Source organism: Arvicola amphibius, chromosome 4 (genome assembly GCF_903992535.2).
Source record: "Arvicola amphibius chromosome 4, mArvAmp1.2, whole genome shotgun sequence".
NCBI lineage: Eukaryota > Metazoa > Chordata > Mammalia > Rodentia > Cricetidae > Arvicola > Arvicola amphibius.
In genome coordinates, this window is record NC_052050.1 from 33,556,213 (window position 1) to 33,580,571 (window position 24,359).

Genomic DNA, 24,359 nt, shown 5'->3' on the forward strand with positions numbered 1-24,359 from the left:
GCTTCTGAACAAGGGGTGTTTATTATCGAAACAGTGTTGTGTAGGGTGTTGAGGCTCATGCCTGCAAGCCCAGCACTATGAGGCCGAGGGAGGAAGAGTAATCATGAGTTGGAGGTCAGCTGAAGCAACGTAAGGGGGTCAAGGCTAGCCTGGGTACATACAGCAAAATTCTGTCCCAAACAAACACCTCAATATTGTAAGCATCTTGATTTTACCCTGAAGATAAAAACAGTAGTGGAAAGAAGGAAAACTGGTGGTGGAAACCCACCCAGAACATCTCTCCTGAGAATCCAGCCTGGTCCATGAGGACTTGGCCTCCGGCAGTGGCAGCTGCAAGGGGTGAACCAAAGATGTTATGGAGAAAATGCTGACAGTATTTGCGGACAGACTGGACGACAGGGATGAAGTAGAGGGAGGAGCTGAAAGTTCTGAGAACTGGGGGTACAGGGGGGTCTGTCTCACTTCAGTCGCTCGCATACTAAAACTGGACTGGTGCAGAGATTAGCATGGCCCTGGCGCAAGAGTTATGAGTCGGAGGTCATCCCGGGCTACCTGGGCTACACAGTGAGTTCCAGGGCAACCTGGGCTACATAGGGGTGTACTAACTCAACAACAACAAGGAATTAGAATCTGAGCGAAAGAGTTGAAGGTCTAAGCTCGCAAAAACACTGTCTATATTTTTATACCTGGCAGCAGGATGGAACATTTTAAATGCTAAGATTAATGCTCAGAAGGAAGAAATACCGGGGAAGTTGTTTCTGGTTGGTTTCTTGGTCAGTAAGTCTGGAGGGATGACACTGTGCTGTTTGCTAGGACACAGTGTGACTCAAACCAGCTCGGTTTCTCTTTCTTATTTTAAAATTTTAACATGATTTACATTGATTATGATGATGATGATATGTGTGTGTGAGAGAGAGAGGGAGAGAGGAGAGAGAGAGAGAGAGATAGAGAGAGAGAGCTCACATATCATGGTGCTCAGGGAGAGGCCAGAGAACAACTTGGAGGAATAGGTCTTCAGGTCTTCTCCCTCTCCCTTCACGTGAGGTCTGGGGACAGGACCCGGGGCACCAGGCTGGTAATGTTGAACATCAAGGGCCTGTACCCACGGAGCATTCTCACAGGCCCCACCTAGTTTTTTTATTTGTTTTTGTTTTTTTGAGTCAGGATCTCCCCAAGTAGCTCTGGCTCTTCCGGAACTCTATGTGGACCAAGCTGACCTCAAACTCCCAAGTGCTGGGATTACAGGTGTGCGCCACTACGTGCAGCGTCGGTTGGTTTTAACATAACCTACTGTACAAACTAAGGTGGAACAAAGAAAAATGGGAACTCCCAAAGGCAAGGCAAACTGCAAACCTACTCTCTGAAGGTGACAGAGGAACTGAGGAAGAATCTTCCAGCTCTTGAGTCTAGCTAAGCCTTTTCTCCTAAAGCAAGCTCCCACCTGCTTCCTGCTATTTCAGCATCAGAAAAACACTCTTTGTCTGCTGGTATAGGTAGGCGACTGCCCAAGCCTTGGGCACATGGTCTTTTGGCTGCATTTTGTCTCTGCAAGCATGTGGTCATTTATTAAATATTAAAGCCAATCTTTTTACTTAAACTTTGTTTGGCTGTTCTGGCCGTGTTAAAGTCACGGTGACTATAAGGTACCAAGTGGCCTAGAGCAGCGTTTCTTAACATGTAGTCCAGGCGCACTGACACCACCTGGGAAGTCTTCGGTTCAGGCCCTACACCAGGCACGTGGAGACAGAGCCTTCAGGGAGGGCTCACCATCTGCATCTTAGTAAACCTTCTAAAACTGGCTCTGATACATGGTAGACTTGTGCAGCAATGACAGGGGGGACGACGACAAACCCCTTTCAGAATACATTTCCACTATACACAGATGAAAAGCAGCTGGGGCGGGAAGTCAAAATTCAAGATAGATCATGTCTCAAAAGGCAGACTCTATATTCACAAAGAATACCAGAGGCTTCCTGTATTACCTCCCATTGCCTTCAGGTTGTACGTGACCTGAGAATTAACCGGAGCATTGACCTGAGCCAGTCGGAGAGCACGCCTCAGAGCTTCCTCATCCAAGTACCATGTGCAGTCTGTACTTCTATGATTCTGCTACATAAGTAGGAGCTAACACGTGCTTTCAAATAACCACTCTCCCTCTGCCATGAACAAATAACGACGCTGAGCAAACTTGATCTGTTTGCTTTAGTGACTGTGTTCTTCTAAAAGGACGGATTTCTTTAAAGATTGAATTACCACTTTTTCCATGAAGTGGGGAAAATACTGGTTGTCTCATATGAAAGGAAGGACTCCCTGGCTCATCCTCAGCAAGGCAGTGAGCTGGAGGCCAGTCCATGCTCACTCACGCTCTCTGTCTCTCTCTCTCTCTCTCTCTCTCTCTCTCTCTCACGCGCGTGCGCGCACGCACACACACACACACACACACACACACACACATACCAGTCACCCAGTCTCTCACACACACACACACACACAAATCTCTCACACACATACACATTGATCACACACACACACACCGGTCACACACACACTGGTCACACATACACACTTGTCTCTCACACACACACACACACACACACACACACACACACACACACACGTTTCCTGAGCACATCAAAAGCTGTGGACTGGGCACTAACAAGAACACTGTCAGCAGCTCTGCCTTTTTTTTTATCCCTGTTCCTCAAAGCTATCTTCAGAATCAGCACAGAAAATCCAGATGGAGAGAAACAGACAAACCTCAAATCCAAAATAAATAAGAAGATGACCCAGAAATCTGAGCAAAACACAAAGCAAACAACCGAAATGGATGGATGCCGGATCAGCAGCTGCAGGCTTTAGGCAGCCTGGGCCTCATCCTGGGAGACGGTCTCGAGCCTCTCATTCACTCCCTCTAGCTGAGGAGACGCTAAACTACTGTTTCGTAGAGGAAGAGCCCAGCTGCCTACACTTGAGACTTTGTAGAAGGGGCGAAACCTGGAGGTGATGTGCAGCTTGAATGATCCTGAAGGGGAATTCTAGTACATTTACTCAAACCCATGGCTGCAGTAGGCACGCAGCTGGGTTGGCAGGGTACTTATGTGGCACGCAAGGGACCTGGGCTTGATTCCTTAGCACCAAATAAACCAGACAAAATGGTGGCTCATCCTATAGTTCCAGAACTTGGGATGTTGAGGCAGGAAGACCAGAAGTTCAAGATCATCCGTGGCTACATAGAAAATCTGAGGTCTACGGTGGGAGGTTCTCAAAAAACAAACAAACAAAACCCATGGTCTAATCTAAATTCTAGTACTTGGCTTATCAAATAAACTGTTTCTGCCAACATTAGCCTTTATTTTTAAATATCTTCAAAAACATTAACCAGGAAAGAATTTTCTACATTGGGCATGGTGGCTCATACCAATAGTGCCAACCTTTGGGGTACAGGCAGGAGGACTGCCTTGAGTTTAAGGCTAGCCTGAGCAGCATAGTAAGTCCCAAGCAGGCCTAGGCTACAGTGTGGACTCTATCTAAAACTGAAGAGATGGGGCAGGGGCATGATGTCTTCGGTAAAACACTTGGGTAAGTTGTGCTTGGTCTTCCTGTACAATTTTTAGGGTCGCAGAACTGCACCTCTACAAAACTCTGGCCTATTCTCTGAAGGCTGAGACAAGGTTAAGGGCTGCTTGAGGCCACTCAATTGATAGAGAGCTGGCTTAACTAGACCTACTCCCCAGCACTGCACACCGTGTTTGTGCGTGTGTGTGCGTGTGCGTGTGTGCGCGTGCGTGTGCGCGCGTGCGTGTGTGCACGTGCGTGCGTGTGTGTGGTGTGTGTGTGTGTGTGTGTGTGTGTGTGTGTGGTGGGTCACGCCTGTGATCCCAGAGCTGGGTAGACAGAGGGCAGAGGATCAGGAGCGCAAGGTCATTCCCAGCCAAGGCTAGAGGAGACTCTTAAAAAGCAAACACACTCCCCACAAGTTTAATGATTCCAGCCAAGTGCCTAAAACACTCAATTGCTCAGCGATTTTCATTAGAAAAGGGAAGGAAGTGAAAGAGAAACCCTTTTTTTTTTTTTTTAGCACACTTAAAAGTATTTTAATTCTCCCAGGACTCAAAGGGGTTTCCCCACTGCCCCTGTGCACACTGCTGTCCTCCCTGGGAGAGCCTGTAGAAACCCCTTGTTTGGCACTTGCAACAAACTCGGACAGCTTATCTCTCCGATATATCTAGCATTATCTTAAGGTCTCAGTCAGCAAGCACCTTCAGGGCAGGAATGCTTGTTATCTTGGGCTCCTGGAGGGGTGGGGGCTCTTTAGTGCAGCTTTATGCCCTGGGAATGTTGAGCAATTGTATAGCTGATAGGACACATGGAATACTCCAAAGACCAAACTCGGAATCAATGTGGATCAAACAGGTAGAATGAAGAGGTGAGGGGTGAGGTTCCCAAGTTTGCAGACTTCTCCACGGTTGTTCCTGGTCCCACTCCTCATATCCTTCCCTTCCCAAATCAGCCAGGGTCAAAACAAAAGGAAAAGAATGACTTTGTTATTGCTCGGGTACAGAGAGCCTGAAAGTCAGTCACTTGGAGAAGGCTCCCTTGTATGTTCCTACATGTCCTGGGTCTTGGTGTTGTGCACCGAATACCACGGCTGCAAGGCCATTGTGGAGGCCAATCCTGGACGCCTGGCTCCTGAGCAAGAGAGATGAAAGGCTTCTTCTAATGTAATAAAGGCCGGCCTCTCGGTGCCGTTTGAACTGTTTACAGACTGAGTTAACGATTACAGGCAGTGTGTATCTTGGCCAGGTGCCCGAAATTCTTACCCACCCGTCAGATATTATCAAAGAGCCCTTCCATGCCTGGCTGGAGTCCTTCCAAAGCGCCTCACAGAGATGCCAACACAAAAGGAGTGCTCAGGATCCTCTCTCTCTCTCTCTCTCTCTCTCTCTCTCTCTCTCTCTCTCTCTCTCTCATTCCCACTTTGGCCCTTTCTCCCTTCCTCCTTCTTCCCCTCTACTCCCCTCCCTTTCCTTCCTTTTCTCTCTCCGGAATCAGAGCGAAACAGTGAGAAATTGGACATGAATTAGATGCTGCAGACATTGGATATTCAGGACTGCTTGGGCGGAGGAAAGGGTGAAGGCCAGTCCTGGAGCCAAGAGACTCAGATTGCCTTAAAGCACTTTAGGACATATAGATAAGAGTCTTTGCAACTGGCAGCCAGAGGATGAGAGGGTAGAGAAATAAGATCCTGACATGAGACAAAAACCTATACCATGTGATATGGCAAACAGTCCCTAAGACAAGAGATCCAGAAGAATTGACTACAATAGGACAGTTGACAGAGTGAAAAGGGCAATATACACGTTGTAAAAAAGAAAAATCACCTTGATGCCAGAACAGAATAGGGAAGTTCATAAAAAGAAAAAAAAATGATAGCACAGCCCAGCACGGGTGATGCTTCCCTATAACCTGGGCACTTTGGAGGCTGAACAGTGTGATTGTTGCAAATTCATCGCCAGCCCAGACTACACAGAAAACAGCACATCTGGACTACACAGCAAGATCCCAACTCAAATAAGAAAAGGAGCCTGATGTGTGGAACATATATCCACAATGTCAGCATGTAGGCAGTGCAGGGGGGTAGAGGCCGGCTACACGAGACCTTCCTTGTCTCAAAAACAAAACAAAAGTCAATAAAATGAGGGAGAACTAAGATGCCTCTTTATTGGGATGGATCCCAAGAGACTGGATGGCACACCCCTGGGAGAATTATCAGACTGCTTTTTGGAAGTACACATTGAGTACAGACCATCTAATCAAGCAGAGCACAGAAACCAGCCAGTCTATGACAGAAATACAGATCTCGCACCAACATGGGTGGAAAAGCTTCCCGGGTAAACTGTCACCAAAGGGAATTCAGAGTCTGCTCATTATAGGCCAGCTAAAGGAAGATGGAGATGTTATGATCTATTAAGTACCTATTGGTCCTGGAACGTACTTCAAAGGGGGAATGAATGATGGCCACTGTGTTGACGATATAGGTATTTCAGGTCAATATGAAAGGCAGTTAGCTACCACAGTTCTCTCAAGGGGAGTATCTGCTTTCAGAATTTAAGGAGAAATTACATAGCTTTAAAAAAAATTCCAGACATGAACTCATGTCGAAACGTAACTTATCACCAAGCCACCTTAGAGGAAACTCTGGGGCTGAGGTCGGAGCTCAGTGGTAGAGTGCACGCCAAGCATAGACAGGCCCCGGGTTCAATTTTTAGCACCAGGGAAAGAAGAAAAGAAATGAAACGCCACACCCACTTTTTTATCTATACGAGAATACAACCATCACTACTGCACTGTGTTACTTGAACATCCTTTGTAGCTTCAATGCGATACGACTGTTTTATTCTCCTGTACTAACTTGTTGGTGAATGTACCTGATCTGGGAGCAGCTGGTGGCCTACCCTGTGTGGCAGGAGACAGGCCCTCATGTCAAGACTGCTCTTCAAGTTATCTTCCTGAAGAGGTGATGAATTTAGATTATTGGTTTCTTTTGTTTTTGTTTTGTTTTGTTTTTCAGATGGGAGTCTCACAAAGACCAGGTTGTCTTTGAACTCCTTATGTAATTGAGGATGACTTTCATTTCCTGATTCTCCTGCTTTTGTCTCTCAAGTGTTGAAATTGCAGGCCCGAGGCACCATGCCCTGTTTGCTATTATCATTTTCATTAACCGCTTTGATTTTTGAGGTTTGCCACAAAGCTTTCTGCATGCTGCACCACATTACATTCTGGTGCTGGGAACTGAATCCAGGGCTTCGTGCATGCTAAGCACACACTCTCTCTCTTCACCATCCCAGTGCTCAGTGTGAATTCGCTTGGACTGTAGCCCCTGAGCAACACGCTAATGGAAACAATCGGGCATCGCTGCTTGGAAAGCATCCCGACCGACAGTCTCTGGACGCCTATCTGCCAGGGTACTCTTCTTTCTCTGACTAAGGACTCCGTTTGATATTCAGAATACAAGATGTCTGAGTTGCATTGGACTTGGGAAAATGGTCTGAGTTGATGCTAAGATTGACAGATTAAATGACAAAGTGAAACCCTGTGAGGAGACGGTGAGTTTTAGAAGAAATCCCAGAGGATACCTTACAAACTAACCCTGGATTATTCTAGAAGACAGTCTCAAAGAAGGATGGGAACATACCTCACGTCTAAGATGATATCAGAAGGAAGGAAGAAGAGTTGTGCTGTAGATTCTGTACAAATGGTGAAGCATCATTTAGAAAGTTCTTTGGGAAACAGGAAGTCACGTGAGCTAGAATGCGATACCACTGTAATTGTGAAATATGCAGAAACAAGATATTCAGTAATCTTCCTCGCACGGTGTGTACTTACCACCTACTGCTTAGAGCCCCCACTTGTAAGACAGATTAGTCCACAAGAGTTCAAAGAGGCCTAACAAAAAGACAGGGCTTGAGCCAATGATCCACTGGGGACCGGCAGAGGCCGTTAGACAGGGCACAGGGCAGCTCCACCGATAGAGCTGCCCCAGATGTGCTGGCACCACTGAGAAACCAGCTGTGTCTTTGAACTTCAGGACGACTAGAGAAAAATAGCCCCTTTCATCCTCCCCTCCTCTAGAGTTGGGAAAATCCGTGGAGGCACAGTGGTTCACTTATGTTTATAGATATTGCACCTTACCTAGCAAGCTGACACTATCACAGGTTCTCCAAAGCAGGCCATGGTACTGTACAGGCAAGTGTATCAGGAGAAAAACAGGGCTCCTTATCGGTTCTCCATAGAATGGGTTTGCCTGGACAGATAGGCAATATATGAAAATAGATAAGGAATATCGATTTCCTTCTCCATGAGATTGCTGCTGCAACCTTGCTCTGCCTGCAGTAACCAGCAAAACTAGCAATTATTAACAGGAACTTTAGTTACTCTGGGGAAAACAATATAAGGTGATGGCAGAGCCAAAGTCAAAAAGTCTGTGACGACAGTCCCTGTCTATCCAAAGACTATGAAGGCAGTCTGGGGTACTGGTAAGTTTTCTAGTTTTAAATACACACATACACACACACACACACACACACACACCCTCAGTTATGCCAGATAACAGATCTAATTCCCTACTGAGATACATCTAAACCTACCAGCATAGCAACAGCCTTGCCGTTAACCCTTTTTATTTTTGTGAAGGATAGTTCATTATTGCATACACTTGAGCTCCTATAGATCAGAATGTCCCGCTAAGTAAATCTATGATGGCAATAAAATCAGAAAGCTATAAAACACAAGAGTCTGGGGTGTTCTTCTGGAAGAGAGAGTGTAATGTCTCTCACTTTAAAGACAGTCTTAAACTTTAAAGAAAAAGGTGCTGGTTCTACGGCTGAAGAGGGAGAAACGTGGTTTGCCTAAATCTCTTCTAGATGATTGCAGGAACCACTACTGAGAACAGCTATCTGAGCAAACTGCAACGGGTTGCCTGTTTATGTCACCATGTCACTGTGAAGTCCCCTAGGGAAGCAGCCTTACCACTGAGACATAGAAAACCACAGATGCTGCCATCTGCTCTTCTACGTCACTTTCTCTATTTCCTAATTTCCTCAGAGACCTAAACTTTCATCTGATAGAGGGGGGAAAGGTCTCTAATGGGAAGACACTGGCCAGCATGCAGCCCGGCATGCAGTGAAGGTGCATACCACTGTAGGCTGCAGAGGAACATCTCTGCATGACCAACAGCGGCGGTGGACCAACACACTTAACAACGATGACATTTAAAAACATTTACGGAAACGCAAGACAATCATCCTGATGCAGTGAGCGGCACAGAAGGGGACAGGTCTGCTCATCAAAACCCTCACCCAAACGATAGAGAGAACGGGGAGCATACAAGTGACACTTCTTTCTTTTTAATAGTGAGAAAGAACAATTGATTTACCAGTGGGTCCGGATTCTTAAAAAGCCTGAAGAATGAGACTGGCAGATAAGAAACAAGAGAGATGATGACGTAGGTTAAAATTCAACACAATGGGAAGAGATGAACGTACAACTGAGGGAAAGGCATTTGCAAAAGGATTAGACTTCATTTTGGGAAATTACCTAAAATTATGAGTAGGAGAAGGGACTTGAGGACACCGATTTTGCTTGTGACCAATCTGTCTCAGCAAGCAAACTTTCAAAGGACAGACAACTAGTTTTACTGTAGGATCTCTAAAAGCATCTGTCTTAAGAACTGATCCATAGTTTAAGAGAAGTAGTTTCCCTTTAAAAGGGTTGAAAATTAAGCTTTTAGAATCCATATTCTGGCAGGGGTGGGCTCAGCTGGCAGAGTGCTTGTCTTGCATGCCTGAAGGCCTAGGTGTGATTCCCCCAGCACTGCATAGAACCAGGTACGGTGATAAGGTACAAGCCTTTAATCCCGGCACTTGGGAGGGCAGACAAGGGGGGTTCAGAAGTTCAAGGCCATCTTAGCAAATTCAAAGCCAGCCTGGGATACACAAGACACACAAGTGCTTATTTAAACAAAACTCTGTCTCTGGAGTATGTCTGTATGATATACATAACATACATATATGTGTGTGTTTGTATGTATATTCTCTAATCTGGGCATGGTGGTGTGTTCCTCTTGTAATCTCAGCATAATCCCACCACTGGGAAAGCTAAGGTAGGAGGATCACAAAAAGTTGGAGGTCAGCCTGGGCTACATAAGTTCTAGGCTAGCCTGGGCTAAGAGTGAAACCCTGTCTCAAAACACTGAAAGGGGGTGAGTATTTATTCTCTCCATAAATATATGTAGATACATATGTGTTTATGTTGATGATAACCTAAACACTTCTTTTTAAAATCTTTTATTGTTTTTAAACAGAGGTACCACGGCAGAGTCATAGCTGCTTTAGTATAAAGTTAGGCATAATGACAATTTCAAAAACTTTCCTGTAGTCACTGCCACAACACACCCACCCTTAAATTCAGGTTCTTATAGAACTTAATTCTCTTGGTGCCAGTGGAAAGACCCAGGTGCCCTTGCTTTGTTTTTGGCCCAGCTGGCACTTACCTGGTGAAAGCTTAGAGGGAAAGCGAGACACCACGTCACACACCTGTGCTGCCTGTGACCCTCGCACTCCAGAGGCAGGTGCAGCAGAATTGGGGGCTCAAGACCAGCAACGTAATAAGCCAGCCTGGGATACACAAGACCCCGCCTCAAAGAATCAAATCATGCCAGGTGTGGTGGCACGCGCCTTTAATCCCAGCACTGGGGAGACAGAGGCAGGAGAATTTCTATGAGTTTGAGGTCAGTTTGGTCTATGTAGTGAGTTCCAGGTCAGCCAAGGCTACAAAGTGAGACCTGATCTCAAATAAACAAACAAAAAAACTCAACTGAACAATTACAAGGCTAAAATATGTGTGCGTGTGTACACAAACGTTACTGCAGGGTGGCTATTTAAACATTTAGAGCAAACAATCCATCAATTAGGACCACTAAGAACACTCCCTTTGGTATGAAATACAGCAACACCACAAACTTAAAAGTGATGAACATCATTTAAAAAGAAAAGAATGTGAAGAAGAGAGGAGAAAGAAGAGAGTGGGGAGGCATGTGTGACTCAGAGAGACCTCAGCAGGAGACGGCTCATTCTGTGTTCCATCCTGCAATAGAAAAACAAGGGGAGAAGAGAGAAACAGAGACACATTCAGAGAATATGGCTCTAATTCTTAAATACACTTGTTAATTAGGGGATAGGATATTCTATTCTAATTAGCACAGGTCCGTGGCTAATAATTTAATTTATATAGTTTATAACACCACAAGAATATTATCATGGGCCTTATTAGCATGAAGTAGAGGGCTACACTCAGAAGCTATCCAAGAGATTCTTAGGTCTCTATCTGCAGAAGCACAATATAGAAATGGTCTAGTTAATATACTATTTGTTTTACTTTTGTATGCATATTTATTTTACTTATTGAAAAATCTCCTATAAAACATCCGCTCACAGATTATTAACAACAGGACAAAAGCCTCAAATGGACAGATTAAATTGACCTTGCCACTAGGATTATCAAACTGGAACAACAAGGTATCTAAAGACAGAAAAAATGTTTTAAAAAATTCCACCCATCAGCCTGGAGGCTAGCCAGGCTCCGTGGCGCATTCCCATAATTCCAGCACTCAGGAGGCAAAGGCAAGAGGTTTGAGGCTGGTGTGTGCTACATTCGCGAATTTGAGCCCACTTCTTTGCTATGGGCTGCACAGCAGAACCCTGCCCCTAAATAAAAGCAAACAAAAACAGTAAGAGGTAGAGGCTAGCAGTCACTCATTCTTTCATTCTTACCACCCTATGGCTTAGGACCTCAAGACTTTGTCCAACAGCCTCAATAAAAGTATAAAGATATCAAGGGGTAAAGGTCACAATGGGACATCAAACAAGACCGCTGGAGCCGCCCCAAAGCATCACGTGCTGGCTTTCCTTTTCCATGAGAGTTGACAGTGAACCTGAGTGTTTGTCCCAGCCTTTATTTCAAAGAGCTTCAAATGCTTTGCAGACTTCACGCACTATTTATCAGGCCTGGAGAAGAAAGTGTTTTCTCCCAGAAGTGTCTTCAGGGAGGAAAAATGCTACTGAAAACCAGTAACAAGGAAACATTTGCCCCTCTACCCCACCCCACCCACCTCCTCTCCCAGCCCCCACTGTTTCGTGCTGGTGAAATGAGTTATAACACCACGCAAGTGCTGAGAGGTTAATAATGGTCATTGAGTTACAGGCTGTGTGTGTTTAATCATGACAGGGAACGAGTAAGAAGAAAAGACCAGGAAACCTGTAATTACCTTTATCGCATTATCTATCTATTTGGGGGAGCAGGCTTCAATTTGGTAAAGCTACAAAGCATTGACTTTTCATCCTGTAGAAGACCCATCTCAGGGATGGCTGGAGGAGTGGTCTTAACCTGAGGGCAGTGTCAGGGCCCCAAAGGTTTGCTAGGTGCTCTAGCTAGGGCGCTGCTTTGTTCTCGTTTTGACCTAATTTTCTCAGAGGAGGCTCAGGGACTACCGAGATACTTTCCAAGCAGGATATAGACTTTTATCTGACGAGCCTCAGAGAACATGCTGGGACCAGTACAGCATGATGGACTGGGTAAGTTAGTCCCCGACACAATCCTGGACGCCTCACTTCGGAGGCAGCTGCAAGCGGCATGGCAAAGTGAAGAAGCTTCGGCACTAAGTAGTTGCTTCAAAGCACGAAATGAAGTGCTGTAAAAGCCAAAGGGGGAAGGCGGAAGAACGTCTTTAGTGCAGTCCAGGACCCCTCAGATGACTACATGGGAAGGCAGAACACATCCGCTCAGCATCAGCGATCAGCTAGCTTAGTGGCCATGGACACACACTAATGGCTTGCCAATGGAGAATGGCCACATGTACAAAGGTCCAGGGCACAGGAGTGATTCACCACCGCACAACCACGACAGACGCAGAACTTCGGTCCCCACCCCAGAACTCCCAGTTAGTCATTCTCCAAGCCACTGCCTGCGCTACATGACCAGAACATTAATCAATCCTTTGACCCGCAAAAATTTAAAGCTCAAGCTTTATCTTTGCAGCCACATGAAAACACAGACAGCCTCGATGGCTTTTTAGGGCTAATAGCAAACAGGTTAGCTGTCTCTAAATCATCCCCACACTTTTTCACTCTCCTGACAGTTACTGGAGGGATGAGAAGGAGCCCAAGTCTAACTGCTATTAATAACACTTTACACATGCAGTCTTCAAAGGTCGTTCTCACATGATCTCATTTCGGGTGATCAGGCCATTTATTAGTGTTAGCCCTACTTAGGAGGGCACAAGCTCACTGAGGTTAAGCAATCTTCCTTGAGGTCATGAAGCTCAGCAGGCTCAGAGAAGAGAGGGAGGCACAGGGGCACTGAGAGCACTGAGGGCACTGACTGCAGAGCGCCCTCCACGCTGCTACCCCAGTGTCTAACTGGATGTGGACACTACGTACACAGCACAATTTGGGGGCATATTTTCTTCAATTATTTGATCGGTGATAGAAATTATGTTGTTAGGCTAGAATGCTTCCAGTTAAATACAAAAATTAAAAGCTAAGGAGGTAATTCTGCCCTGAAGGAACCCAAGAAACACTCCGAAAATTCAAAAGGGGGGAAAATAGTCATGAGATTGCTTTGTTGCCTTCCAAATAACTGTCTAACTGAAGAGCTTTGATCTGGTGGCCAAGTCGATAACCTGCAGTGCTGGAGAACCCCCACTTCTCACCCTTGAGAAGGCCACACGGTGGCCCCCCTGGAATACGTGCCTCCTCATAGATCATACTCGTTTGAGCTCGTTAGATGCAGAATTGGACAAGATAGGTTTCAAGTATCAAGTCACCACATGACCCTTCCAGAAGTCTTGAAAACCAGGTGAGCCAGAAAGTTCCATCTCCTCCATCTGACAAACAACACACTGATCACGGGATGCCATGCCAAAACCTACAGCAGACAGTGGGAGAATGAGCTCTGCCTCATCCTCTAGAAATGAGGACTCCACACTTTCAGCCACGCACCCGCTGTTCGGGGCCGGCGGCGAGCAGCTCTGAGTTTCTGGGTAGTTTAGCTACTGGAGAGAACCAAGTCTTCTGGCAGCCTTTACAAGGCAGGTGCAGCTCTAAAGAACTTGACTTTTGACTCCATTGTCTCTGCCAGGGCAGGTGGTATGTTATGGCAGGGGTGTGGAAACATGCCAGACAGTCTCCAACTCAAACTTCCCTTTAGAAAAACAACAGAAATGGAAACAAACTGTGAAGTCCTGTCCCATACCTTAAAGAATGACATTGCTTGGAAAACACAAGCATTTTATATAGCAATATAAATTTGGTTCAAGCGTAAAACTCTGGAGAAATAAGACCGTGAAAGTCAAGTCAGCTGCAGGTTGGCTTCCGTCAGTATAGTTTAATCCCCTGTGTCTTTAGATTAGAATGCCTGTTTTCAGTGAACTTTTCTCATTTGGTCCTAAGAGTGTTTTTAAAAACTCTGTATTCTAATACTTGAATAGGCAAGGTTTTTTGTTTTTGTTTTGTTTTTTTTTTTGATTGGTCTCTTGGCTTTGTTGTTGTTGTTGTTATTGTTTTGAGACAAGGTCTCCCCAGTAGCCCTGGCTGGCCTTGAACTCACTGAGATCTGTCTGTCTCAGCCTCCTGAGTTCTGGGACTAAAGGTGTGTGCCAGTACACATGCTAACATTCTGAGCTGGCGGGTCTTCCTGTCACCAGGAATTTCATGCCTTGACAACTCCCCTCCCCCCAAACTGGTTTGTTTTCTCCCAAGGACTAAATAGGCCCAGCCAAGCTTAGCTTCCTCCATCAGTCCTGGGCAGGGTAATGTGGCAACAGACTGATCTTGAATAGGTAAGGTTTCACTGCTGAGCAGAATAAACTGGTAAATACTACTTATGTCAGAGACTGCACTACTATCCTTGAGCAAATTAGTGCATTTAAAACTTTTGAGAGGGCCCAGAGAGATGGCTCAGTGGACCTGGATTCAATTCCCAGCACCCACATGGCAGCTCACAACTGTCTGTAACTCCAGTTCCAGGGGATTTGACATCCTCATATAGACATATATGCAGGCAAAACACAAATGCACATAAAAATAAAAACAAAAATACATTAAAATAACTACTGGTAAAATAGCTCAGTAGTTAAGGTTGGCTGTCTACTCTTCCAGAGGCCCCAACTGTGGTTTCCAGTACCCACATCGGAGGGTTCACAACTGCCTGTAACCACAGTTCTGGGGTATATTCTCCCTTTTCTGTCCTCCACAGGCATCCCCAAATGTGACACACACTGACACAAAATTTGCGCACACGCACACACAATAAAAATTTAAAAACACTTTTGCGAATAGTCTGTTGCTGAGTCTCTGAAAAAGACTTTTAAAAAAACCCACAAAACTATAACATGTTCTTTCAGAGAGGAATAAAAGTATAAAAGATTATGTTTAAGGGCAAAGACAGACAAGCGATGCTTCTCTGAGGTTTCCCTTTAGGGCAAACCTTTGTAACTGATGATGTTGGTTTTTGTGAACCACAAGGACACCACAGAAAAGCTCTGAGGACGCTTATAGAATCCTTGTGGGGGCCCTGGGCTGCCATATTGGAGACTGAGCATTCTCGGTGCTCCTGGAATCTGATCTCCGAGGGCAAACGCTCCTCAGCTCCCACCCACAAAGCTAAGGTTACTGTAGCGCTGTGCTTCGCTCTGGGCAGAAGTTGCCAAGTTTGCTTTACCCATCATTTCAGTTCTCTTTTCGGCTGATGTTGTCAATCTGTTTAATGAAAGAAAGCTGGATAATCTAGAAATAGGTTCTCAATAGCTTAGAAATTTCCCGAGTTAAGAGAAGGACATTTCAGAGGGATCAGAAAGCTCAGGGAATAATGTCCTATAGATGTCACAAGCATAAAAATCAAAATATTAAATGAATCTTTGTTCTCACCCAGAAAAACAATTCTGTAATTTATAATCTTAATTCTCGCCAGGTGACAAATGAGCCGAGGCTGTAGTGACAGTATTGGAGATGGCTATGCCTCCTTTTGCCTGACCAAATCAGTTTAAATCTAAAAGCAAGTTCCTCCTTCATTTACCTGCCAAGACCTGAGTTCAGGCCCTCGGGGTGCTGAGGTTTTCCTTTGTGGGAGAAAATGACATCACCGACACCCCAGAGACAGCGGGGGAATGCAGAGAATGTGGCTCCCAAAATTGGTGATACCATCAACTGCCCAGAAAGAAACACCACGTTCCCAAGAGCTGAAGCGCTGAAGGTTAAAAGACTGGTTTCCTCCACAGTACCCGATGTTTCCAAATAGAAGGTTATAAAGCAGCAGATCCAGAGGGTGGGTGGCCTCTTCTAGTAAGGCTGCAGCTCAAAACCAAACATTCCTGGGACAAGTCCAAGCTCAAAGGCAGAGGAACGCAACCCATCTGTCCTGTACTGTAGCACCTCTAAAGCAAGGAAGGATGAAGATGTAGTTACACAGGACCTCCTTCAGCTCTAAGCATGTTCTTTGGGGGACTTGCTAATGCTCTAAGTTTGCATTTAGAATAAATTCTGGGCACTCACATAATCCCCCAGTCTCCTCCAAACTTCCTTTGATGTCCAACAACTAAGGACAAAGATCTTTGATTATAAAACTTTTTTTTTTTTTTTTTTTTTTTTAGAAGAAAATTCTTTGCAGGGCGTGAACAGCAGGAGAAAGAAAAGAATTTTCTGAAGTGCAAACTAGCTGGAAACCCCCTGGGGAAAGAATCTGATTCCCAGTCTTTGAGAGGAGCAGGCCTGCCTGTACAAGCTGCCTCTGCCGCCTGGCCTCCAAGAAGGCGTTTTTGTGTCTACTGTGGGTCTCACAAACTTCACGGCAGCCTTTCTCTTTACAGGAGTCTTCTGGGGTCACATAATGCAGACAGCCATGGTTTAGTGAGATGGCATAGGAACTAACCAGATGAATCCATTTCCACCCTCTCAGAATGCGTACAATGAACACCTACCAAATGCTCCGAAACGTTAGTTCTGGTGTGATTATTTAGCTTTTCTCTAATAATTCATGATCACAAGGTTTTTGAAGCTCAGACTCACACTTCTCCTTTGGCTCCCATGGTTCCCTCTGCCTCTTCCAGGTCTTTCTAAAAGGCAGATTCGATTCCCTCAGGCTCGCTTAACGACTGAAGATAACATGGTTCCACAGAGGGCTGGGGACAGCTTTGATGATTTTTAGAATAAAGGTCCTCAATTCAACTAAAGGAACTTTACAATCAGAAAGCCAGGGAAAGACTCATTTCCCTGTGTTACAGATGCTAAGGACAGAACAGGGCCAAAAGACAGTGGTGCTGCCCCAGGCCCCGCTAAAAAACTGTGTGGCTTTAATCAGACTTGGGGTGGTTTTGAGCTCTATGGTGTAGCATCTACCACATATTTACCTCAGATCAAAGAATGAGGTACTCCTGGCATGGTGAAGCCACCTATAATCCCAACACTTGGGAGGCAGTTGCAAGTTCAAGAAAAAGAAATGATGGATGGATGAAGAGATAGATATGTCTATGGGACATGTGTCCCTTTAAGCGGCTGGAAAAATATCTCAGTGGTTAAGAGCACTGACTATTTTTCCAGACCCCCAGACCCAGGTCTGTTCCCAGCACTCACACAGACCCTCACAACTGTCTAGAAATCTAGTTCCAGGGATCCAGCACCCTCTTCATGGGAGTCAGGTTGTGAAGAATCATAACCAAAACACTTGATACTATTAACTCAAAGTTCCCACTCTATAAAATTTCATTTGAAGCTAAATGTATCAACAGAAACGTCTTGGCTATTTTGGAAAGTCAGTTTTGATCCAAACGCAAGCCAGCATGTTTAGTTATTTGGACTTCTAAAGAGACGGTTACTGAGGAGCACATGACGCAAGACTATACAGGGGACATTACAGCTTGCATTTGTGAGTGGCCACTCGGGCTTCTCAGCAGCTGTTCAGCTTTAAGCTACTGAAAATTGCTTGGGTTAAAACTTAATACAACTCTGTTCTGCTTCAATCACAGGGGACTCAAGGCTGAATTACCATAGTCATTTTCTTTCCTTTTGCTTAATTCTGTATTCACTTTCATTTGCCGACTTGTGCTACCAGGAAACAAACACAGGGCCTCATGTGGCTAGGCTCCTACCTCACTGCTTGAACCACATGCCCAGCCCACTACAGTCATGTGATCAACTCTGGTGCCATTCATCACACACTGCCCTTCTGGTGTTTAACTGCATCTCCTCAGCTGGACCAGCGGAAGGTGTGCTGCGTTCCCATTTCCTTTGGTAACTGCCTCAGCATACGGGCACAGAAAGGGAATCACCATGTTAGCATCCTGGAAAGCCAGCACAGCCTCCACTTGGGATGAGTTTTCTCAACCTAGACTCCCAAGAACATCTTGCTTTCAGATGATCCAGGTTACAGAACATTTGGTCTACACTGATTTTTATGGTAGAATAAATGGCATGAACCACATAAAGTAATGCTAAATTGTGACAAATTATATTTTTCCTGATTTGTTTGTTTTAAAGCATGCCTTCTAGTTAACTAGGGATCAAAGATGAAAGACATCCAATGTAGTCTGTAATATTTTCTTTTCTTTCCTTTGAGATGGGGTCTTACTCTGTAGCCCTAGTTAGTCTTGAACTTACAACCCCCTGCTTCAGCCTCCTGAGTACCAGGACTATTAATCTACACTGCCATAGATGACAGACAGACTTCTTTTTCCCTTGTGGTACTTAGGCTCAGGCCTAGGAACATATGGATTCAAGACAAACACTCTACCACTGAGCTATATCCCCAGTATTATATCTTTTAAAAATCAATCATTACTTTTCAAAATAGGATTTTTATGTGTCTAAGTGTTTGCCCGCATGTATGTCTGTGCACCACAAGCATGTCTGGTGCCCTCCGAAGTCAGAAGAGGACATCAGTTCCCTTGGAACTGGGGTTACAGGTAGGTGTGAGCCACCATACCGGTATTAGGAATTGAACCTAGGTGGTCTATAAGAGAAGCTAGTACTCTTAACTGCTGAGCCATCTCCCCAGCCCTGATTTTGGTTTTTGTTGCTGTTGCTCTGTTTCCCTGGCTAACCTGATCCAGGATGACAATTCTGCTTCAGCCTCCTTTGGTGCTAGGGCCACACATGTGAGCCACCATACAAGCTTAGGATTTTTTTTTCTAAATTGGTGGGTTTTGGCAGAGGGTCTTACTATGTGGCCCAGCCTTGCCTCAAATTTGTTATGTAGCCTAGACTGGCCCTGAACTCTCACGAGGTCGCTTGCCTAAGTTTTCCAGATTTTGAGATTCTAGATGTACGCCACCATGTCCAGCCACAGCATCTTCTTAATACACTGTCCAGCTTTCAATTCATCGTTTAAAATGAATGAGCTTGGCTAAAACTATCAGTCAATAAAATAGACCAGATCTTTGGCTGATAAACATTAATCTTCTTGGATTCAATTCTTGATCTGTAAAATGAAAAGAATGGACTGGGGTTTTATTCTACCTTGAACTGTGATGATTTGCCACATGGAACACCTGGTGCCTCCTGTCCCCTCCCCACTCCCACACCAACACTGTTTTACCGTAGCAACCGAAGGCTACAATAGTAGACCTCGATCCCAACGTCCAGCTAACAAGCCCCTCACTAGGGTAAAGAAGAAAGAAGTGGGCATGAGAATATGAGGAAAAACAGCTCTAAGTGGAACGTAGGAAGTAAGAGCGTATAAAGCCTTGGCCACCAGACGATTTTCGTTTAGAGTGGTTAATTGAGCAGACTACAGAAAATGTTTGTGAAAAACAAGAACAACAAAGAGTGAACATCCATGTGCACATTTTAGGAAATAATCAAAGTAGCAGACATAAACACAGAGCCTCTAGTTTCAGCCAAATTAGTCTAAGGAAGTAACAACCCCATTTCTCAACTGTCACGTAGTTACAAGTGTTGAAGGCAGCCCTTCCCGATTCAGCATCGAAACTTGAGAGGCAGCTTGCTGGCCTGTGCAAGGCCCGGGTTGGGCCCCCAGGAGCACAGACTCGATAGGTACCTGATAATTCCATTGAAGACTGTGCTGGTGCTGTGTCAGCCCTCACAGCACACATAGTCTAGATGTAAAAATAAACCATGCTTGAAGAACTTCCAGTGTTTTTGTAGCTCAGGGATCAGAACATCTACATTATCTTGTTTGCCATTTCACGAAATAATATATGGGCCTTTAGGTTTACAATTTTAAAAAATTAACTTTTAAATCATTTTGGTGTTTCTTTTTTTCCATTTTGGTGTTTCTACAATTGCAAATTTAACATAAATTCTAAGATACTAAAAGTCATGAGACAAACTTTCCCTAACTATAATGCTTAGAATATGGACAATAGCTTATCTGTTATTTAAAACTACCAAGGCCTAGGGCTGGAGAGATGACTCAGCACTTACAAGCACTGACTGTTCTTCCAGAGGACCTGATTTCAATTCCCAGCACCCACGTGAGAGCTCACAACTGTTTGAAACTCCAGTTCCAGGGGTTAGGCACCCTTACAGACATACACGCAGGCAAAACACCAATGCACATAAAATAAAAATAAATATATAAAAAACATACCAAGGCTAGAGGCAAGTATATAGTTCAATTAGAAGAACACTTGCTTAACATGCAGAAGGTCTTGGCTTCAATCTCTAGCAACACACAGAGACAGACACACACACTCACACAGACACACACACACAGAGGAGGTGTAGGGGGGCAGGAAAAACTACTATTTTAGGGTATTTGAAAACCAGAATTAGGAATCACAAGTTTAAGAGATAAGAAGGTGAGGTCCTTTGGATATATGCTAATATCCTGGGATCAGAGGTTTAAAACTAGTTCCCACTACACATTCTTGGGAAACCAGAATTTCCTAAGAAGCAAAGGCTGAACGATCTATGAAATAAATGCTGAGTCAGCAGCTGGGTTTTGTAATACTTGCACTTGGGAGGCGGAGAGGTAGAAGAATGGCTGGCAACAAGTTCAAGGCCAGCCTGCCCTACACAGCAAACTTCAGGCTAGCCGTGACTACACAGTGAAACCCGGCCTCCAAAACGAAATGATCCACAAAATTAAGCAAGACAAACACACAAACAAGAAAATGCTAAACAGGAGTTGGAAATGTAGATGAGGAAGACAGTGCTTTCTTAGTGTGCTTGGGATCCATCTCCAGAGTCAATCAATCAATCAATAGATAGACGGATAAAGTGCTGTATAAAGGAGCATATCGAGTTTATTCATGATAGTAATGTCTGATTTTGAAATATTAAGGGAATAGTTGGCTGTTAATAAGTCAAAGTAATTGAGTGAGATCGATAAGTAAACCCGTCTTGTCCTTGAGTTGTCTCTCAGCTCGGAGACAGTTCTGTTCACGCAGCACGTGTCAAGTGTTAAGGCACTGCCTAGCAGAACAGGCATTTCTAGGGATGTAGCTTTCAGCAAAAGAGGGGAAAAATCTGTTTTCACAGTGTTCACAGTCCACTAAGAGGAGATGGGCAACTAGAAAAATAGAATGCCATTATAGGCAATAACTTGGGAAAGAAAACTAAATCACAGAAGGGGAATACAGACCCTGAGGGAACAAGAAGTGGCTCAAGCAGAATGGTGGAGGAAGGCCTCAGCAAGGCCTATTTGACACTTAGCGATGGCACTGGGGGGCTAGAACAAGGTGTCTGGGGTCTAGGGTGGGAATATGCCCAGTCTACTGGAAGCTTGAGTGGCCGGAGCCAAATGACTGGGGAGAAAGGAAAGAAAGGGAGCCGGGTTGCTAGGGCGCTTACAGGTCTCTCACCGGACAGACTTAGGCTTTAACAGCAAGTGCAGGTCAGAACACAGTTTAAAGGGCTTTCAGAGAAGCTGGGAAGCTGCTCCGTCAACATTTTTTGGACTAATTTGTCACATTGAGCAACATATATCCATGGAGGAACTACTCAGCCATCAACAAGATTGTAGCGCCTCATGGAATACAACTGACCATGGAATCTGCTTCCTCAGATGTCTTTAAAGTAGATTTCTCACACCTTTATCACAGCACCTGGGAGGCAGAGGCAGGCAGAGCTCTGTGAGGTTCATGGCCAGCCTGGTCTACACATGTCTGTCCTGCTTCAAATAACAAACAGAGGGTTTTGTCTGTTTGTTTGCTCTGCTCTTACTTTTATTTTTTTTTTAATATTTTGGGGGGATTTTTTTTTTTTTTGAGACAGGGTTTCTCTGTGTAGCCCTGGCTGTCCTAGAACTCACTCTGTAGAGCAGGCTGGCCTCGAACTCAATAGAGATCTGCTTGCCTCTGCCTCCTGAGTGCTGGGATTAAGGCATGTGCCACCACTGCCCAGTTAAAGATTTTTCAACTACCATTTCATGTGCATGGGTGTTTTCCCTGCACGTCTGTCTGTGCATCGCATGGATACCTGGTGCCTGCAGAGGCCAGAAGATGTCAGATCCCCTGGAATTGTAGTTATAGACAGCTGTGAGCTACCATGTGGGTGCTGGGAACTGAACCAGGGTCTTCAGCAAGGGCTCCTAAGCCAAGCCTTCTCTACGGCCCTGAGATTTCTCTTCCATCTCCTGGAAAGCACAGTGCTTCTGTCTCTGTGCCTCTCTTTTCTTGCCTCCTTGGCCTCGGGGTATTTTCTGTAAAATGTTACCTCTTCCTACAGGGCTAACAAAAATTTGGGATTCAACTTCAGCTTCATGGAAGAAAGTTGCTACAGAAGCTTTAAGAGTACCATCTCTACAATACCCTGCCACCGTTTCTAGATGCTAATACTGCAATAATAATACATTGTTAATTTGTAACATTCCCTTCTATTGTACTTACCAACTGAAGGGAAAAAGTGAAACACATAAGGGCCAAAAGCTCTTCTCAAGTGAACAAGAGACAAAATGCAAAAAGCTTCATTAGAAATAAAAAAAGAAACCACCAACAGAAAAACCAAGGTTTTTCTGTGTAGCTCTGACTGTCCTGGAACTAGCTCTGTAAACCAAGCTGGCCTTGAACTCAGAGATCTGCCTGCCTCTGCCTCCCAAATGCTGGGATTAAAGGCCTGAGCTGCCACCACGTGGCTCTGGCTCTTTAGGGATAATTTTTTTAATCATCTATAAAAAAGTAATTCAAGTAACTGTTAAAGAAAATGACCTCCTCTTACCAAAAGCAATCTACAGATTCAACGCAATGCCCAGCAAAATCCCAGCAAAATTCTTCACAGACCTCGAAAGAACAGTACTCAACTTCATATGGAAAAGCAAAAAACCCAGGATAGCCAAAACAATCCTATGCAATAAAAGAACTTCTGGAGGCATCACAATCCCTGACTTCAAACTCTACTACAGAGCTACAGTAATGAAAACAGCCTGGTATTGGCATAAGAACAGACAGGAGGACCAATGGAACCAAATAGAAGACCCGGATATCAATCCACACATCTTCGAACACCTGATCTTTGACAAGGAAGCAAAAAATATCAAATGGAAAAAAGAAAGCATATTTAACAAGTGGTGCTGGCATAACTGGATTAACATGTAGAAGAATGAAAATAGACCCATAGCTATCAACATGCACAAAACTCAAGTCCAAATGGATCAAAGACCTCAACATAAAGCCAGCCACGCTGAACCTCATAGAGGAGAATGTGGGAAATACACTTGAACACATTGGCACAGGGAACCACTTCCTAAATATAACCCCAGCAGCATAGACACTGAGACAAACAATTAATAAATGGGACCTCCTGAAACTGAAAAGCTTCTGTAAAGCAAAGGACACAGTCAACAAGACAAAACGACAGCCTACAGATTGGGAAAAGATCTTCACACTAACCCCACATCAGACAGAGGTCTGATCTCCAAAACATACAAAGAACTCAAGAAACTGGACACCAAAAGATCACATAATCCAATAAAAAAAAATGGAGTACAGACCTAAACAGAGAACTCTCAACAGAGGAATCTAAAACGGCTAAAAGACACTTAAGGAAATGTTCAACATATTTAGTCATCAGAGAAATGCAAATCAAAACAACTCTGAGATTCCATCTTACACTTATAAAAATGGCCAAGATCAAAAACACTGATGACAACTTACGCTGGAAAGGTTGTGGGGGAAATAGGAACACTTCTGCATTGCTGGTGGGAATGCAAGCTGGTACAGCCCCTTTGGATGTCAGTGTGGTGATTTCTCAGAAAATTAGGAAACAACCTTCCTCAAGACCCCGTAATACCACTTTTGGGTATATATCCAAAGGATGCTCAATTGTGCCACAAGGACATGTGCTCAACTATGTTCATAGCCAGAACCTGGAAACAACCTAAATGCCCCTCCACTGAAAAATGGATAAGAAAAATGTGGTACATTTACACAATGGAGTACTACACAGCAGAAAAAAATAACGACAGCTTGAATTTTGCAGGAAAATGGATGGAGCTAGAAAACATTATTTTGAGTGAGGTAACCCAGACACAGAAAGACAATTATCACATGTATTCACTCATAGGTGGTTTTTAAACATAAAGCAAAGAAAGCCAGCCTACAAACCACAATCCCAGAGAACTTAGACAACAATGAGGACACTAAGAGAGACTTATATAGATCTAATCTACATGGGAAGTAGAAAGTAGAAAAAGACAAGATCTCCTAAGTAAATTGGGAGCATGGGGACCTTAGGGGAGGATTGAAGTGGGGAGAGAAGAGGCAGGGAGAGGAGCAGAGAAAAATGTAGAGCTCAATAAATATCAATAAAAAAAAGAAGGAAAATGACCTCCACATACTTGAGTACAAACCA

At 44.5% G+C, this 24,359-nt stretch overlaps 1 protein-coding gene across 2 annotated transcripts in view; it reads right to left on the reverse strand.

Annotated features, from left to right (window-relative positions):
- Rnf43 (ring finger protein 43) overlaps positions 1-24,359 on the reverse strand; it is a 66,402-nt gene that overhangs the window by 34,361 nt on the left and 7,682 nt on the right. Inside the window, exon 1 of one of the 2 annotated variants that reach the window (XM_038325106.1) lies at positions 7,693-7,807. The exons of the other annotated variant lie outside the window; for it this stretch is intronic. The gene's annotated coding sequence lies outside the window, so the exon portion shown is untranslated. Of the gene's footprint in view, positions 1-7,692; positions 7,808-24,359 lie in introns of those variants that run through there. 2 annotated transcript variants of the gene reach the window in all.